This window comes from Macaca mulatta, chromosome 1 (assembly GCF_049350105.2).
Source record: "Macaca mulatta isolate MMU2019108-1 chromosome 1, T2T-MMU8v2.0, whole genome shotgun sequence".
In the NCBI taxonomy this organism is placed as follows: Eukaryota; Metazoa; Chordata; class Mammalia; order Primates; family Cercopithecidae; genus Macaca; species Macaca mulatta.
Genome location: NC_133406.1, coordinates 189,721,948 through 189,739,302, shown reverse-complemented (window position 1 = coordinate 189,739,302; position 17,355 = coordinate 189,721,948). Strand labels below are relative to the sequence as shown.

General features: G+C 40.0%; 1 protein-coding gene and 1 long non-coding RNA gene across 6 annotated transcripts in view; both read right to left on the bottom strand.

Annotated features, from left to right (window-relative positions):
- Positions 1–17,355, bottom strand: part of FAF1 (Fas associated factor 1) — a 518,996-nt gene that overhangs the window by 478,462 nt on the left and 23,179 nt on the right.
- LOC144333499 (uncharacterized) lies at positions 12,864–17,155 on the bottom strand. Its single transcript, XR_013402187.1, has 3 exons — positions 16,719–17,155; positions 13,128–14,315; positions 12,864–12,991 (listed from the first exon to the last, which is right to left on the bottom strand). It is a non-coding gene; the product is annotated as an uncharacterized LOC144333499 (long non-coding RNA).

Genomic DNA, 17,355 nt, shown 5'->3' with positions numbered 1-17,355 from the left:
ACTCAAAACATATTTATACACCCATGTTCATAGTACCATTGTTAACAACATCCAAAATGTATAAACAACTCAAATGTCCATCCATAAATGAAGAAAATGTAGTATGTTCACGCAACAGAGTATTGTTGCTCCTTAAAAAGACAAGAAATTCTGACATACGCTATAAAATGGATGTACCTTAAAAATACTATGTTAAGTGAAACAAGCCAGACATAAAAGGACAAACACTAAATAATTCCACGTCTATAAGTACTCAAACTCACAGAGGCAGAAAGGGGAATGGGGAGTTAATGTTTAGAAGCAGAAAGGGGAATGGGGAGTTAATGTTTAATCAGTAAGAGTTTAGGGGAAGATGAAAAAGTTCTAGAGATGAGTGGTGGTGATGCTACATAATAATGTGAAGGTACTTAATACCACTGAACTGTTATGTTTAAAACAGCTAAAAAGGTAAATTTTATGTTATGTATATTTTACCAGAATTTTTTTGTTTTAAAGCTTACTGTATGGGGGTAAAGTATGGTGGCTCACACCTGTAATCCCAGCACTTTGGGAGGCCGAAGCGGGTGGATCACTTGAGGTCAGGAGTTCAAGACCAGCCTAGTCAACATATTGAAACTCCGTCTCTACTAAAATGACCAAAAATTAGTTGGGCACGGTGGCACGTGCCTGTAGTCCCAACTATTTGGGAGGCTGAGGTTGCAGTGAGCCAAGATGGCACCACTGCAGTCCAGCCTGGGTGGCAGAGAGAGACCCTGTCTCCAAAAAACAATTAAACAAATAAAATAAAATAAAATAAAATTAAAGCTTACTGTGTAGTTTCATATACATAACGTTTTAAAACTTGCAAAACTAACATATATGTAATGTCAGAAGTCAATCTACTAGGTTATCCTGAAAGGTGAGAGATAACTGAATGGAAGAAGGAAGCTTCTGGAACTCTGATTATATTCTGCTTCTTTTTTTTCTTTTTGTTTAAACATAAATTTTTTTTCTCACAATTCTGAGATGATAAATCCAAGATCAAGGTGTCAGCAGTTTGGATGTCTTCTGAGGCCTCTCTCCTTGGCTTGTTGATGGCTATCTCCTCCCTGTGTCTTCACATTGTTCTTCCCTGCGTCTCTATGTGCCCTAATCTCCTCTTTTTCTTTTTTCTACTCTTGTCACATATTGTTCTTTTAACCAAAGTGTTGTTTATATGGATGTGTTCATGTTGTGCAAATTCAAACTATACTCTTAGGATTTTTGTTCTTTGCTATCTGAATATTACACCCTCATAAAGTTTAGAGTTTTCACTTGCTTTAGTTAATGACAGACTGTGATTCTGCTGAGGTGAGGATCTGGATGTTCACAGCCAGACTGGTTTTCAGGAACAAGTCACCTGCCTGGTAAGTGAGCCCTGCTTAAGAGTCCAACATCCATGCTATAGTGCACTTATACTGCACGCTGTCTGTCTTTGGCACACAGACTACAACTTTTCTGAAATGGCAAAAATATTAGTTCTATTTCAAAAGTGGCCTCAAAATGAAAGTCAACTTCTACTATAAATAATAGAATAGAAAATGAAGGGCCGGGCACGGTGGCTCGGCCGGGCGCGGTGGCTCAAGCCTGTAATCCCAGCACTTTGGGAGGCCGAGACGGGCGGATCACGAGGTCAGGAGATCGAGACCATCCTGGCTGACACGGTGAAACCCCGTCTCTACTAAAAAATACAAAAAACTAGCCGGGCGCGGTGGCGGGCGCCTGTAGTCCCAACTACTCGGGAGGCTGAGGCAGGAGAATGGCGTGAACCCAGGAGGCGGAGCTTGCAGTGAGCTGAGATCCGGCCACTGCACTCCAGCCTGGGCGGCAGAGCGAGACTCCGTCTCAAAAAAAAAAAAAAAAAAAAAAAAGAATAGAAAATGAAGGTCTAAGAAAGTAATATGAAAGTCTCTTGAGTATATGGAGAAAAGAATATCAAGAATCTACATCTTTGTTTAAAAGATTCATTCTACATGTCAAAGCATTTCCAAAGGCCAGCTGCTTTTAGTCTGTGACGTTAACTCTTTAGAATAAAAGTATCACACTTAAAAGAAAATAAGTGTTCTGTATTTAAAAACTGAGGAAGGCGGCCAGGCACGGTGGCTCGCGCCTGTAATTCCAGCACTTTGGGAGACCAAAGCAGACCAATCACAAGGTCAAGAGTTCTAGACCAGCCTGGCCAACACAGCAAAACCCCATCTCTACTAAAAATACAAAAAATTAGCCGAGTGTGGTGGTGGGCGCCTGTAATCCCAGCTACTCGGGAGGCTGAGGCAGGAGAATAGCTTGAACCCAGGAGGCGGAGGTTGCAGTGAACTGAAATCATGCCATTGGACTCTAGCCCAGGCAACAGTGCGAGACTCCATCTCAAAAAAAAACTGAGGAAGGCTGGCCAGGCGCAGTGGCACATGCCTGTAATCCCAGCACTTTGAGAGGTCAAGCCGAGCTCAGGGATTCGAGACCAGCCTGGCCAACATGGTGAAACCCCCATCTCTATTAAACATACAAAGAAATACCCAGGCATGGTGGTGTACATCTGTGGTCCCAGCTGCATGGGAGGCAGAGGTGGGAGGACTGCTTGAACTCAGGAGGCACGGGTTGCTGTGAGCCGAGACTGCATCACCGTACCCCAGTCTGGGTGACACAGCGAGACACAGTCTCAAAAAAAATAAATAACTGGAAAAGCTAGCAAAATTATTCTTTTTTTAATCAAAATAAAAAATGTTTTGAATTATTAGGAAATGATGTGTTTAATAATACTCTCAAAGGATATCCAACAATATTTAATAGAGTTTTATTAACAGAATTAAAACAGGAAGTTCTTTGATCATTCACACAATTTATACATAGGAAAGCAGAAGGAGTGGGCTCCAAAAACAGTGCTATTTAAGTTCTAAATCGAGTACTAGTATATAAATTTTATCCTGGATAGTTTTAAAAAATGATACTTGAGCAAGAATTATGCATGTTTTATGAATATATGTGAACCAAAAGATCTTTGGTTGATAAAATTGTATTCAGATCCCTTCAAAACCAGAAAAATTTCAGTAAATTTTACACACTGTTTATACTATATCTTTTGGTAACAAAAACTAGAGAACAGATTCATTATAAGAGCTTACATTATCTTTTCTATCCACAAGAGGGAGCAAACATTTAACACATCTTGGGAATTTCATTTCACACTAGCTTTCACACAAGACTTTCAGGAAATAATAAAACTGCCAAAAATATTCATTGAATGTCTCTATCATGTGCCAGGCCTAGTGCTAGGTTCTGGAAATACAGTGGGTAAAAGATTTGGCTCCTGCCCTCACGATTCACAATTATTCAGATAACAAAGTACATCTAAAGATTTATAAGATTCTTTAAATGGACGCAAACCATACTTAGCTTTTTTATTATTATCATAAATCATAATTTATAAGTATTCTGTCTTACCAGAAGCTATAAATATGATGTAACGCTATACAAATTATCAGTAATTTGTAGTCTACAACTCTTAAAAAGCAAATAACACATATTAGGCAATTTATCGCATAAACAATTAACAGTAAGCACCAAGATGCAAATACCTTCTTTTTTCCAAGTAGACTCCAATGACCTATGCCACTCATTTTTTTCATTTTTCATTTGCTTAACCAAAATGTTAGCAAATTAGCATTTATTTAGGGGAATCTGGGGCTGTAGTTAACAAAGCATTTCAAGAGAGGGATATCTTTGAAATGTACTGATAAGTAGTAAAATCATAATGCCAACATGGGAAATTCTCAATTACAGCCTATTAATGACATTCTAATACATCTTGGTTATTTTGTTTTAAAGAAGAATGGATTCCAAAAGGGCATAATGAGCTAAGCAGGTGACCTCAGGAGAGTTCTTCCAAGTAGGTGTGTTTATACAGAAGCAAAGCTTAGGGTACAGTACTATTCAGGAAGGTATATTGGCAGGAAACAATGTGTAGTGGAAAAAAAAAACTCTGACTCAAAGCACAACTAGCTTCAAATGCAGCTTTACCATTTAACTAGTCCTGTGACTTTACCATTTAACTAGTCCTGAGACTCTCTGAGTCTCAGTGTTCTCATTCATACAATGGTAATAACAAATCTTGCAAAGCTGCTGTAAGGACTAATAATAATGCAGGTAAAGCATCAAATAGCCCAATGTTACAATGAGAAAACTAAAGAAGGCAACATAACTAGGGTTAGAAATCAGAAAAACTGTGGGCCAGAACGTCTTTATTTCTAGTAAAACTCCTTAAATTGAAGTCTACTTGGTCTAACATTAATTAATCACAGCAGCTTTGTTATGATTAGTGTCTACATGATACATTGTTTGTCCATCCTTTTATTTACAACCTAGAGAAGCATCTTTATATTCCAGATGCTTCTCTTATACACAATATAGATCAATATTTAATTTTCATCCAACCTGACAGTCTCTACCTTTTGATAACTATCTACCCTATTTACATTTAATGTAATTACTGATATGGCAGTAGTTTACTGTAAGTTTACTATCTGGGTTCTTCGTTTACTATCGTGGTTCTTTTATTTTGTTTCCACAATCTGTCCCAATTGTTTTTCTTCAGTTATACTTTCTTATCTGCATTCTTTAGGGTTAAGCATATGTATGAGTTGCTTCACGCTGCTGATAAAGACACACCTAAAACTGGGAACAAAAAGAGGTTTAATTGGACTTACACTTCCACATAGCTGGGGAAGCCTCAGAATCACAACAGGAGGCGAAAGGCACTTCTTACATGGTGGCAGTGAGAGAAAAATGAGGAAGAAGCAAAAACTGAAACCCCTGAATAAACCTATCAGATCTCACGAGACTTACTCACTATCACAAGAATAGCAGGTGGTTGGGCGCAGTGGCTCACGCCTGTAATCCCAACACTTTGGGAGGCTGAGGCAGGTGGATCACAAGGTCAAGAGGTAGAGACCATCCTGACTAACACGGTGAAACCCCATCTCTGCTAAAAATACACACACACACAAAATTAGCTGGGCATAGAGGCAGGCACCTGTAGTCCTAGCTCCTGGGGAGGCTGAGGCTGGAGAATGGTGTGAACCAGGGAGGCAGAGCTTGCAGTAAGCCAAGATTGCACCACTGCACTCCAGCCTGGGTGACAGAGCAAGACTCCGTCTCAAAATAAATAACTAAATAAAAATAAAATAATAATAATAATAGCATGTGAAAGACTGGCCCCCATGATTCCATTACCTCCCCACTGGGTCCCTCCCATAACACGCGGCAATTCTGGGAGATGAAAATTCGAGTTGAGATTTGGGTGGGGACACAGCCAAACCATATCATTCCGCCCACGGCCCCTTCAAATCTCATGTCCTCACATTTAAAAACCAATCATGTCTTCCCAACAGTCCCCCAAAGTCGTAACTCATTTCAGCATTAACCCAAAAGTCCATAGTCCAAAGTCTCATCTGAGACAAGGCAAGTCCCTTCCACCTATAAGCCTCTAAAATAAAAAGCAAGCTAGTTACTTCCTAGATACAATGAGGGTACAAGGTATTGGGTAAACACAGCCATTCTACATGGGAGAAATTGGCCAAAACAAAGGGGTTACAGGGCCCATTCAAGATCGAAATACAGCGGGGCAGTTAAATTTTAAAGCTCCAAAATGATCTCCTTTGACTCCAGGTCTCACATTCAGGTCACATTGATCTAAAAGGTGGTTTCCCACGGTCTTGGGCAGCTCCGCCCCTGTGGCTTTGCAGGATACAGCCTCCCTCCTGGATGCTTTCACAGGCTGGCACTAAGTATGTGGAGCTTTTCCAGGCACAGGGTGCAAGCTGTCAGTGGATCTGCCATTCTGGGATCTGGAGGATGGTGGCCCTCTTCTCACAGCTCCACTAGGCAGTGCCCTAGCAGGGACTCTGTGTGGGAGCTCCAACCCCACATTTCCCTTCCACACTGTTCTAGCAGAGGTTCTCCAAGAAAGCCCCACCCCTGCAGCAAACTTCTTTCAGGGCATCCAGGCATTTCCATACATCTTCTGAAATCTAGGCGGAGGTTCTTAAACCTCAATTCTTGACTTCTGTGCACCTGCAGTCTCAACACCACGTGAAAGCTGCCAAGGCTTTGGGCTTCTACCCTCTGAAGCCACAGCCCAAGCTCTATGTTGGCCCCTTTCAGCCATGGCCGGAGTGGCTGGAACACAGGGCACCAAGTTCCTAGGATGCACTCAGTACACCTGGGCCCGGCCCACAAAACCACTTTTCCTCCTGGGCCTCCGTGCCTGTGATGGGAGGGGCTGCCATGAAAGTCTCTGACGTGACCTGGAGACATTTTCCCCATGTAACATTAGGGTCCTTGCTACTTATGCAAATTTCTACAGCCAACTTGAATTTCTCCTCAAAAAATGGGTCTTTTCTACCGCATCAGGCTGCAAATTTTCTGAACTTTTATGCTCTTTTTTCCTTTTAAAATGGAATGCTTTTAACAGCACCCAAGTCACCTTTTGAATGCTTTGCTGCTTAGAAATGTTTTCCGCCAGATACCCTAAATCATCTCTCTCAAGTTCAAAGTTCCACAAGTCTTTAGGGCGGGGCAAAATGCCGCCAATCTCTTTGCTTAAAACATAACAAGAGTCACCTTTGCTCCAGTTCCCAGCAAGTTCCTCATCTCCATCTGAGACCACCTCAGCCTGGACCTTATTGTTCATATCACTAATAGTATTTTTGTCAAAGTCATTCGACAAGTCTCTAGGAGGTTCCAAACCTTCCCACATTTTCCTGTCTTCTGAGCCCTCCAAACTGTTTCAATGTCTGCCTGTTACCCAGTTCCAACGTCGCATCAAAATTCTCCAGTATCTTTCTGGCAACGCCCCACTGTACTGGTACCAATTTACTGTATTAGTTTGTTTTCATGCTGCTGATAAAGACATACCCAAAACTGGGAACAAAAAGAGGTTTAATTGGACTTACAGTTCCACATGGCTGGGGAGGCCTCAGAATCACTGAGCCTGCGGGTGCACAGAAGTTAGAATCATGACAGAAGTCTTACATGGCAGCGGGAAGAGAAAAATGAGAAAGAAGCAAAAGCAGAAACCCCTGATAAACCCATCAGATCTCGCGAGACTTATTCACTATCACAAGAATAGCGAGGGAAAGACCAGGCCCCATGATTCATTTACCTCCCCCTGGGCCCCTCCCACAACACGGGAGAATTCTGGGAGATAAAATTCAAGTTGAGATTTAGGTGGGGACACAGCCAAACCATATCAGCATATTTTTAGTATCTATTTTATCTCTTCTATTAGCTTTTTAACTATATTTCTTCTCTTTATTAGTGGTTGTTCTCAGAATTACAACATCCATCCAGAACTTATCAGTATACCTTAATATTACTGCACCCCATGTAATGTAAGAACCTTGCAATACTTCTTTCCTGATACTGTTGTCACATATTTTACTTCTACGTAATTTTTTAAATACTTACCCATATATATGCAATTTTCAGTGTTCGTCATGTCTTCCGTAGATGCATATTTCCATCTGATACCATTCCTCTACAATCTAAAGAAATTTCTTTATAATTTCTTATAATATGCAGATCTGTGGGCAACATATCTTCCCATATTTTATCATATAACACTGTCTCGGCCAGGTATGGTGGCTCATGCCTATAATTCCAGCACTTTGGGAGGCCAAGGCAGGAGGATCACTTGAGCCCAGAAGTTCGAGACCAGCCTGGGCAACAAAATGAGACCCTGTCTCTACAAAAAAATTTAAAAATTAGCCAAGCATGGTGGTACACACCTGTGGTCCCAGCTATACAAGAGGCTGAGACAGAAGGATCACATGAGCCCAGGAAATCAAGGCTGCAATGAGCCATGTTCATACCACTGCACTCCAGCCTAGGTGACACAGTGAGTTTCAAAAATAATAATAAATAAGTAACTGAAAAAAAAATTTTAAAGCCTTCACTTTTGGTTTTGAAGGATAATTTTGATGAATATAAAATTCTAGCTGATATTTTTTTCTTTCAACACTTTAAAGATATTATTCCATTATCCTCTGGATTCCACTGTTTCTGACTAGACGTTAGCGATGACTCTTGTCATTGTTCTATTTATGAATGTTTTTCCCTCTCCTCTGGATGTTTTTAAGATTTTATCTTTGGTTTTTAGCAGTTTGATTATTATGTGCCTACAAGTGATTTTCTTTGTATTAAACCTACTTGGTATTCACTAAGCTTCTTCAATCTGTAAATTTATGTCTTACACCAACTAACCACAAAGGTACTGAAAAATGTAGCAATAAGACCCATATAACCAACAAGAAATCTTTGAGAATTGTTTTAAATAGGAGAAACGCTAGAATTTCAAAAGGAGAGAAAAACAAAAATTAAGATAACTAGAAACTTTGTATGCTGCCATCAATTAATGCCAAAATTTTATAATTAATAAAGATGTTGGCCTATACATTTTTTTCTAGGAAGGATGATCATTACAAATCACCATGAATTCATTATTAATAATTCATGCCAAAATATTTTTCGATAAATAACTTGACTAGCATGTCAAGAATATAACATATATTTCCCAGGCTGGTCTCAAACTCCTGCCTCAGCCTCCCAAAGTGCTGGGATTACAGGCATGAGTCACCACTCCTGGCCTGATTTACTTTTTTTTTTTTTTTTTTTGAGATGGAGTCTCACTCTGTAACCCAGACTAGAGTGCAGTAGCAGGGTATCAGCTCACTGCAACCTCCGCCTCCCAGGTTCAAGCAATTCTCATGCCTCAGCCTCCCAAGTAGTTGGGATTACAGGCACCCACCACCACGCCCCCAGCTAATTTTTGTATTTTTACTAGAGATGGGGGGTTTCACCACGTTGGCCAGGCTGACTCGAACTCCTGACCTCAAGTGATCTTCCTGCCTCAGCCTCCCAAAGTGCTGGGATTATGGGCATGAGCCACCACGCCCAGCCTGATTTACTCTTAAAGCTACATTTTAATAAGTACTGACATCCTGAGATTTGCCAGGCAACGTACTAGGTACTAGTAATAAAGAGATGAACATGACACAGTCCCAAATCTCAGGGCACTCAGTGTTAACTAACAAACTAATGTTCACTTACATATGCAAATGACACAAAGCTAAAACAGCTACATCCTGATGACAAAATCAAGATACAAAGACCCAATCATATCTTTTCCTTCTTATTTCAACAAGCTCAAAACTAACTAGTTCAGTTCAATTTAATATTCAGTGAGAACATACTATATGCCAGGAAGCATGCTAGGCACCAGAAATTGCAAAACAAATAAGATATAGTTCCTGGCTGTAAAGAACTCACAAATTAATAAGAAAGACAAACAGATATTTACAAAGTAATGTGATAGTTATAATGACAGATAGATATATAGGAATGAGAAATACATATGGGTATTGCAGATTTATTTTTTTAAAAAAGAAGAAGAATGAGAAATAGGAGGGAGTAAGTAACTGTCAGAGAAGACTTCACAGAAGATAATAATGCCTACACACAAGTGTGCGAAGACAGAATCAGGCAAAACTGACAGGAGAACTGACAAAAGCAGAGACACACAATGACATAAGTTCAAGAAAATTACAAGCATCAAAGTATTACTACAGCACAAGGCATAGGGTATAGAAGGCCAAATCACAAGGAGCTTTGTTAGCCTGCCGGTGAACTTGACCCTCATTCTATGTAAGCAATTTAATTTGGAATTCAAAGGAGGACAGAAATGAGGCTGCTGTTTTTGGACTTAGTAGCATATATTTAATGGATAGTGAAAACCAAAGAAAGGATGATTATTTGGAAACCATATCAGATGAGGTAGAGTGGAAAGGAAAACGGGACAGGACAGACTCTAATGTACATTAATGCTGAAGAGAAATATGAGGGGAAGAGGGAGTCAGTCGAAACAGATGCAGAAGCCAAAGGAAATGTAGGAGAAAACCGATGGAGCAAATTCCTACAGAGATGATTTAAGAGCAGGTAGAAAGATTCAAGTTGGCAAAGTTCTTCACTGAGCTAGAGAAATTCAAATGATTGAGTTTAAGACAAGGGAGGTATGCCTTACTCAGGTGGGATATTTATGTTACCACCCACCAATATGTGTCAAAATTGTAAGGTATTAGTATCACACATTGTACATTAATAGTAATACAATGTGCACAACTAGGGGAAAGTCCATTCTACTGTATTCCAAATCTCTTTTGGAATATTGTATTCACTCTTGATCTCTTCTTTTGAAGTGTTTCATTGACAGACAAGCACATCCAGAGAGGAGCTAAGTAATAAGAGTGGTAGAAAGAACTGAAAAATTAGGACTCAGATAAGAGTTAATGCTAACATAGTTGCCTTCACATGGGGCGGTGGGCACAGATTCTGTACAGGTCTAGAGTAAATCAGTAAGTTACAAAGAGGTAAAATTTTTTTAGCTGCCTTACAAAGTAGTGATCCCCTAATCACCAAAAGTTTTCAAGCAAAAGATGGACATGAGGAAAGATACAGAAGGGATTTCAGCCCTGGGACTTTGTACCACATGATTCTCATGGTTTTACCAACCATATGACAGTTAGTTGTATTCTGCCCTATGACATATCTAATATTATTGGTTTAAAGTACTATATGAATATACCCCATTTTAACCACTGGAACCAAGTTCTATATTCCTTTATTGTTATTCTGCACTATAATTATTTCCAAGGATTTTAAGAACAATGCCCCTATCTTAATTTGTGTATCTCTTCCTCCTCTCCAATCCCTATTCACCTATACCTAGTATAATGCCTGCCACAGAGCAGATATTCAATAAATCTTTGTCAAGTGAGTGAAAATATGAATAAAAACCATGTCAGGTAATACGTATTTCTCTGTATTCCTTACATCCTTGCATCACAAGACATGTGAGGTCATTTAAGTATCTGTTGAATAAATTAATACCTGGTATACCCTCAGTACATACTGATTTAAGCAATAAGAATTAAAGACACTGTTTTTTTATTAGGCACAATTGCTCATACTGACAAAACTCCATGATATACCCATCTCTCTTCTCTGACCACAATGCCAACCATACCACTAAGAATATTCTGAGTAAATGCCTGGTTAGGCAAGCTCAGAACATCCTATTTGACATTACTATAGCAATTGTGGAAAATAATTAAGAGCCAGGACTCTGCAGTTTCATACATTTCCCATGGGTAACAAATAGCAACTGCAAGACAGACATTCCCTGGCCAGGAGGGAGCTCCTTGCCACTACCTTCATACAGGTCTCCTAAAAACTCAGTAGGAACGTATATGAAACTGAGTCCTAGGACCAGCTATGTATGTCACCAGTACCCTTTCATCAAAAGATGGCTCTGTATCCATTATTAACTCAGGGTACCCTCAGGATCCATCCCCTGGAAATGCTACGGCTCTGCTATAAATATACATAATCTGCATAGATTTGCAAATATTTTCTCCCATTCTGTAGGTTGTCTATTTACACTGTTGATAGTTCCTTTTGCTGTGCAGAGGCTCTTTAGTTTAATGATGTCCCACTTGTCAATTTTTGTTTGGGTTGCAATTACTTTTGGGGACTTAACCAAAAATTCTTTGCCAAGGCCAGTATCAAGAAGGATATTTCCTAGGTTTTCTTCTACTAGGATTTTCCTAGTTTGAGGTCTTTCATTTAAATCTTTAATCCACCTTAACTCTCATATATGGTGAAAGGTAAGGGTCTAGTTTCATCCTTCTGCATACAGCTAGTTATCCTAGCACCATTTATTGAATAAGGGGTCCTCTCCTCATTGTTTGTTTTTGTCAGTCTTGTCAAATATCAGCTGTAGAAATGCAACTTTATTTCTGAGTTTTCTATTCTGTTCCATTGGTCTATGTGTCTGTTTTTGTACCAGTACCATGCTGTTTTGGTTACTACAGCCTTAGAGTATACTTTGAAGTTGGGTGGTATAATGCCTCCCACTTCGTTCTTTTTGCTTAGGAATGCTTTGGCTATTTGGGCTCTTTTTTGCTTCCATGTGAATTTTAGAATAGTTTTTTGTAGTTTTGTTTAAAATAATCTTGGTAGTTTGATAGGAATAGCACTGAATGTATAAATTGCTTTGGAGAGTATGGCCATTTTAATGTTATTCATTCTTCCAATGCATAAGCACGGAATGTTTTTTCATTTGTTTCATCTCTGATTTCTTTCAACAGCGTTTTGTAGTTCTCCTTGTAGAGATTGTCATGTCCTTGGTTAACTGTATTCCTAGGTATTCCATATACTTTGTGGCTACTGTAAATGGGATTGCACTCTTGATTTGACTCTAAGCCTGAGCGTTACTGGTGTATAGAAATGCTACTGGATTTTTGTACACTGATTTTATATCCTGAAACCTTGCTAAAATTGTTTAGCAGTTCTAGGGGCTTTTGGCAGAGTCCTTAGGGTTTTCTAGGTATAGTTTGACTTCTTCATTCCCTATTTGAATACCTGCTCTGGCTAGGACTATGTACTATGACCAGTACTATGATGAATAAGAATGGCGAGAGCAGGCATCTTCATCTCATCCCAGTTCTCAAGGGGAATGGTCCCAGCTTTTACTAAGTATGATGTTGGCTGTGGGTTTGTCATAGATGGTTCTTATTACTTTGAGTTATGGTCCTTCCATGCCTAGTCTGTGGAGGGTTTTTATCATGAAAGGATGTTAGATTTTATTGAAAGCTTTTTCTGCATCTATTGAGATGATCATATGGTTTTTGCTTTTAATTCTGTTTACGTGGTGAATCACATTTATTGAAGGTCATTTTGAAGTAAATTCTAGATATATCATTTCACCCGTAAGTATTACAGTATGTCTCTACAAGTACTTTTTTATTTTCTTGGTTTTTTCTTTAAGACAAAGTCTCACTCTGTCACCCAGGCTGGAGTGCGGCGGCATGATCTCGGCCCACTGCAACCACTGCCTCATGGGTTCAAGTGATTCTCATGCCTCAGCCTCCCGAGAAGCTGGGACCTCAGGCACGTACCACCACTCCTGGCTAATTTTTGTATTTTTTTGTAGAGATGGGGTTTCACCATGTTGCCTAGGCTGGTCTCAAACTCCCGAGCTCAAGCAATCTGCCTACTTCAGCATCCCAAAGTGCTGGGATTACAGGCGTGGAGCCACCATCCCCAGCCACAGGACTCCTTTTCTTAAAATCCAGTAAGGACATTACCAGATTTAAAAATATACATATATTTCATATTATCCAATATCTATCCAGTCAGCGTTGGCAGAGTATTTTTACTATATTATTCCAAAGTAATTAGTAAGCATTATTTCACTCTTCTAAAATACAATTTTGTTTAAAACAAAGTTCACATGTATCAACTTTCGCCACTATACCATTATGTTTTTGTTGTTCATTTGTTTTGTAGAGATGGGGGTCTCAATATGTTGTCTAAGCTGTTATCAAACACCTGGTCTCAAGCAATTCTGCCTCTGCCTCCCAAAGTGCTGGGATTATAGGCATGAGCCAACGTGCCTGGTCTACACCATTATTTTTGTTTCAAGTTCTACTACTAGGACATTGGGAATATACCCAAAACTGACAGTACTCCCAGAAAAATTAAGCAAATCACTTTGCATTGATATAGATTTATACTAACATAATTATTTACAGGCACTGTCAGTACTTTCAAGAAAGAATTTTAAAAATGAAAGTAACGTACAGGCACTGATGAATGTAAAAGTGACGTAAAAATACCAGTAACTACATAATCTCAGTAGCAACCATTGTCACACATAACTTCAAGATAAGCAGTCAATAAGCTCTCGTTTTTGGGGAAGATTTTGTTTTTCCATCTCTCTATTATCCTTGGTCAATCCAGGGACACCAGAAAAACTACATTGTCCTCTCTTTTTGCGTGCCATAAAGCTACAATAGGATAAAGGAATTTTAAAAATCATCTTTAAAGAATAAAGCTAAAGAAGGAATCAAAAAATACCTGGATGCAGTTTGGGTTTTTCTTTTTAAAGACAGAGTCTCACTCTGTCACTCAGGCTAGAGTGCAGTGGCACAATCTTGACTCACTGCAACCTCCATCTCCCAGCCTCAAGCAATCCTCTCATCTCAGTTTCCTCAGTAGCTGGGACTACAGGTGCGCGCTGCCACACTCAACTTTTTTTTTTTTTTTTTTTTTTTTTGGAGACACAGGGCTCACGCTCACTCTGTCACCCAGGCTGGAGTGCAGTGGTGTGATCTCAGTTGACTGCAACCTCCACCTCCTGGATTCAAGTGATTCTCGTGTTTCAGCCTCCGGAGTAGCTGAGACTACAAGTGCCAGCCACCACGCCCAGCTAATTTTTGTATTTTCTTTTTTTTTTTTTTGGTAGAGACAGGGTTTCACCATGTTGGCCAGGCTGGTCCTGATCTCAAGTGATCCACCCACCTCAGCCTCCCAAAGCGTTGAGATTACAAGCATGAGCCACTATGCCAGGTCTCAGCTAATTTTTCAAGTTTTTTGTAGAGACAAGATCTCACTATATTGCCCAGGCAATACTGAACTCCTGGGCTCATTCGATCCTCCCACTTTGGCCTCCAAAGTGCTGGGATTATAGGCATGAGCCACTGAGCCCAGTTTGGATGCATTTGGATTTGCTCTAAAAAAGACAATGTGGTAAAGTTCAGTACTTATTAAATTCTTCCACAACTGTGGGCATAACGACAGAAGGGAAATACGTTCCCTCATTGGAGGAAAACATGTTTCCCCATTGGGCCCAAAGAGAAGCAAGCTACCTTCTTACAATGTCTTTGAAATCTCATTTTCTATTTAAAATTCATGTAAATTTTATATATACTTTGTGAAAATGATTTTTAATATTTCTTAAAACCATGTTTTTTTTTATTATTCCAGTAAATTGCTGTTGAGTACTGCCTAGCATACCCATTTGAGCAAATGTGGATATACAAGATCATACATACATTTTACTTTGTAGTCGAACAAATCTGAGTTCCAATCCCACCCTTGTTACTATCTGTCATTAGATACTTACTCAACCTCTTTACCCCTCCATATTCTCCATCTTTATATAGAAATAATAACAATGGCTATTACAAATTAGATGGCATATAACAATTAGATGAGACAATGCAAATGAAACAGTTATCACAGAGCCCAATAGAAAGAAAACATTCAGGCCAGATGCGGTGACCCACGCCTGTAATGCCAATACTTTGAGTGGCCGAAGTGGGCAGATCACTTCAGCCCAGGAGTTTGAGACCAGCCTGGGCCATATAGTGAAACTCCATCTCTACAAAAAGTGTATATATATGTACACACAAATTAGCCAGGTGTAGTAAGCCGTGATGGTGCCACTGCACCACATCACATGTGAACTCTGTTGTAAACTACACTGTATTTTAAGGAAGGGGAGGGGAGGGAAAGGGAAGAGAAGGGAAGGAAACTTTCAATAAACGTTAGTTGTAGTTATTATAATTACTACCTCTAAGATCAATATGCAAAATGAGGGATTACCTACCTTGCAGGGTGGTAACAACTACAAAAAAGCTAAGAATCCACCCTACTTACTGGCAAGCTAACAACCTGTCCTGTTACAATTTCATGGATATTGGAGGAAGATACAGGACTCCTAAGACAAGCACTTTATTCCTCACAACAATAACAGCAGCCAGAGTTTTAGCTTTTTTTTTTTTTTTTTTAACAGAGTATCAGCAATTTTTACACCAATTCCCAAGGCCAATTTTCCATAGGGTGACACAGAGTGGGCCATACACCATGGATTGCATTACAGGAGAGGAACCCTGAGCTTAGGGAATGTGAATCTTTTATAATGGACTGTAAGCATACCTGTCCTTTGCTGTGGAGGGAGAAAGCATCTTTACCTTCAGAGTGTAAGCAACGAGCCCTTTGGGGAAACACTATCTAGGCTGGTAGCAATATAACATCCTTGAGAAGAAAACCTAGAAGAATCAGTACCCTATTCATAAGATGTGCAGAAACATAAGACATAGAGAATTGTGTCCCAACAACATCCACTCCTCATTTCTAACCATCTTGGCGGCTGATAATTTTCTCACAAGTATGCCACTATCAGGCACTCTGATTAATCCAACAGACAGAGGGTTGAACTAAATCTAATCAATCGATATCATACATCATTTAATTAAGGCTACTATCAACAAGACTCCAAGCAGCAGGATGAGGTCAATTTTCAGAACTGATTTCAACCATGTTTCTTAGAATCCCACACCCAAATAAGATGAAATCCCATAAGCCATCAGGGTCTACCTCAGAAAGTCAAGTAGCTTTCTGTCTGTATTGACCTTTCCATTTGGCCTAAGGTATTAATCTAGGAACAATAAGATATATTAGTAATTGTACAGACTCTGCCTTGGCTCACAAGAAAAAAGTCCAGGGCAATTTTATCATCCCTAAGAACTCTGGTCAGTGAATTGAGGCTGACCTTAATGCCTTCCAGGGCCAAGGTGTTGTCATTGGTTACTTCAGTTAAAAAGTCAGGAATGAGGCCGGGCGCGGTGGCTCAAGCCTGTAATCCCAGCACTTTGGGAGGCCGAGGCGGGCGGATCACGAGGTCAGGAGATCGAGACCATCCTGGCTGACACGGTGAAACCCCGTCTCTACTAAAAAATACAAAAAACTAGCCGGGCGCGGTGGCGGGCGCCTGTAGTCCCAGCTACTCGGGAGGCTGAGGCAGGAGAATTGCGTGAACCCGGGAGGCGGAGCCTGCAGTGAGCTGAGATCCGGCCACTGCACTCCAGCCTGGGCGGCAGCGCGAGACTCCGTCTCAAAAAAAAAAAAAAAAAAAAAAAAGTCAGGAATGAATTTTGCACTGCCTAGTCTAATTGAATGACTCCCCTTAGAGAGATAATTGTTCACAGGGTGTGCCTAAATAACAAATCAGTTATCATTCCAGGAAGCTTCCCCAAGCAAGCAAGGATGGCCTCATTTTAGAGAGATCTCCACAGTTATCTAAAGGCTAAAAGATTTAATGGTGTTTCCTTAAACATTCAAAGGTAGAGGAAGGTCCATGTTTCTAGAAGGGAGATAAGCTAATACCTGGGTTACACAAAAGAAGTACAGTCCCAAGGACACACATGGTACACCGGAAAAGAGAGGGTTGTTTAGAATCACTAGGTCTTTCCAAGGAGAACCTACATCAGCCAAGGAGGCATTGTCAAATTGTGTCCCAGCACAAGGTTCCCACCCCGTTCAGTTCAAAACATTGAGTCTAGTCCTTGTTTTTGAAAGGTCTGAATGATGGCAGTCAGTCCAATCTGTCCCATTTGTCCAGGCCATAATCCAGGTGGCCAAAATCTATCCCACAGAATC